We start from the raw sequence: 2,551 nt of genomic DNA, 5'->3' as shown, positions 1-2,551 counted from the left end.
TCTATGGACTGAGAGCTACAGAAGCAGCTGCTACTGCAGCCACTGATGATTCAGTCACTCCCAAGGCCTGCTTCTGGTTTGCTGGTGCCAGGTGCTGTGTTGGGTCCAGGGCTGGACTGTGCTTCTCCTCTCATTTAGGTCTGACCGTTCTTTCCAACTGGTCTTCTTAGTTGTGTTTGGAATTTGTGGGCTAAGAAGTCTGGAAACTGCCATGGCTGCCAGTGATTCAGTACTCTAGGCCTGCTCTGGGTTTATTGGGGCCCTGTCTGTGCTGATGCAGCATATGCTGGAATGTGTTCCTCTCTCAGCCTGGTGCAACAGACCTTTCTTGTCAACCTTCCAGGTTGTCTTGAGCTGGAAATTTGTTTCACTCTGTCTTTTTGTGGATTCTGCTGCTCTAGAATTTTTTAGAGTAATTTTTAAAGGTATTTGGAGGTGTTTGGGGGACACCTAAGGTGAGACCCTGCCTTTATTCCATCATCTTGGCTCCGCCCTGCCATGACAACTTTTAGCAGGATGTAGTTTCCTTCCTTAATCTCTTTTAATTAGATTTATTTTTGCCCTTGTTTTGTCTGCAATCAGGATTGTTCCTCCTGCTTTTTTTTTAACTTCAGCTGAAGCATAATATATTCTGCTCTACTCTTTTACCTTTATTCTGTATGTATACCTCTCCTTCAAATGTGTTTCTCATAAGGGACATATTGTAGGATTATGGGTTTTTTTAATAGGCAGTTGGGGTTAAGTGACTTGCCTAGGGTCACACAACTAGTGTCAAGTGTTTGGTCTGAAGCCAGATTTGAACTCAGGTCCTCCTGACTTCAGGGCCTGTGCTCTATCCACTGCACCACCTAGCTGCCCCTAGGATTGTGGTTTTTAATGTACTCTGCTATGTGTTTCCATTTTATGGGAGAGTTCATCCCATTCACATTCAGATTTATGATTATTATCTTTCTCCCTTTCCCTCATCACTAGAGTTTTGATTTTGACCAATACCTCAGTCAGTCTGCCCTCCCTTCTATTAGTCCCCCTCCCTTTTCTTTCCCTCTTTCTTTACTATTTCCCTTCCTTCTATCCAACCACTTCCTTTTCTTTCTCATTTTCCCTCCTACTTCCTACAGGGTAAGTTAGATTTGTATACCTAACTGAGTATGTTATTCATTCTTTGAGCCAAATTTGATGAGAGTAAGGTTCAAACAATGCTCATCTCCCTTCCTTCTTTCCCCTTACTTTAATACATTTTTGTGCCTCTTCATGTGATGTAATTTATCTTTGTTTGCCTCCTCCTTTCCTCTTCTCCCACTACAATTCCTTTTCACCACTTAATTAGATTTTTAATCATCACAACAAAATCAACTTATACCCACTCCCTCTGTTTATGTATATACCCCTTCTAAATGTCATAACAAAGATACAATTCTCAAGAGTTACAAGTATCTTTGCATGTAGGGATGTAAACAGCTTGCCATTATTGAATACCATGTTTTCCCCTTTTCTGTTTACCTTTTTATGCCTCTCTTCAGTCTTATTTTTGAAGATCAAATTTTCAGTTGAACTCTGGTCTTTTCATCAGGAAGCTGTGGAAGTCCTGTATTTCATTGAATGTCCATCTCCACCCCTAAAAGATTATATTCAATTTTGCTGGGTAGCTGATTTTTGGTAGTAATCCAAGCTCCTTTGCCTTCCAGAATATCATATTCCAACACCTTTGATCTTTTAATATAGAAGCTGCAAGGTCTTGTGTAACACTGACTGTGGTTCTGCAATATTTGAATTGTTTCTTTCTGGCTGCTTGCAGTATTTTCTCCTTGACCTGATAATTCTCAAATTTGGCTGCAATATTCCTTGGCATTATCTATTTGGAATCACTTTCAGGAGGTGCTTAGTGGATTCTTTCAATTACCATTTTACCCTCTGGTTCTAGGACCTCAGGGCCATTTTACTTGATGAGTTCTTGAAAGGTGCTATCTAGGCTCTTTTTTTGATCATGACTTTCAGGTGAACCAATAATTTTTAAATTATCTCTCCTGGATCTATTTTCCAGGTTAGCTGCTTTTCCAATGAGGTATTTTATGTTTTCTTCTCTTTTTTTTCATTCTTTTGATTTTGTTTGACTGATTCTTCATGTCTCATAGGTTCATTAACTTCCACTTGCACAATTCTTATTTCTAATTAATTGTTTCCTTTGATTAGCTTTTGTACCTCCTTTTCCATTTGGTCAATTCTACTTTTTAAGGAGTAGTTTTCTCTACTGTACTTTTTTCCATTTGGCCAATTGTATTTTTTAAAGACTTGTTTGTTACAGTCAATTTTTGTCCTTCCTTTTCCAAGCTGTTGACTCTCTCTTGCATACCTTTCATTTCATTTCCCAACTTTTAAATCCTTTTTGAGCTCTTCCAAGGATGCTTTTTGGACTTGAGATCAATTCATATTCCCCTTTGTGGTTTCACATGTAGGCAATGTCTCACCTTATTGACTTTAAATCTGGCTATGCTACCTACATGATTCTTGTCTGAGATTTATGTGATGTTAGGGAAACATTCCCTTACTATAA

The sequence above is a fragment of the Phascolarctos cinereus genome, unplaced genomic scaffold, assembly GCF_003287225.1.
Source record: "Phascolarctos cinereus isolate Bilbo 61053 unplaced genomic scaffold, phaCin_HiC Scaffold_5;HRSCAF=322, whole genome shotgun sequence".
Classification (NCBI taxonomy): domain Eukaryota; kingdom Metazoa; phylum Chordata; class Mammalia; order Diprotodontia; family Phascolarctidae; genus Phascolarctos; species Phascolarctos cinereus.
This window is presented reverse-complemented; position numbering follows the sequence as displayed.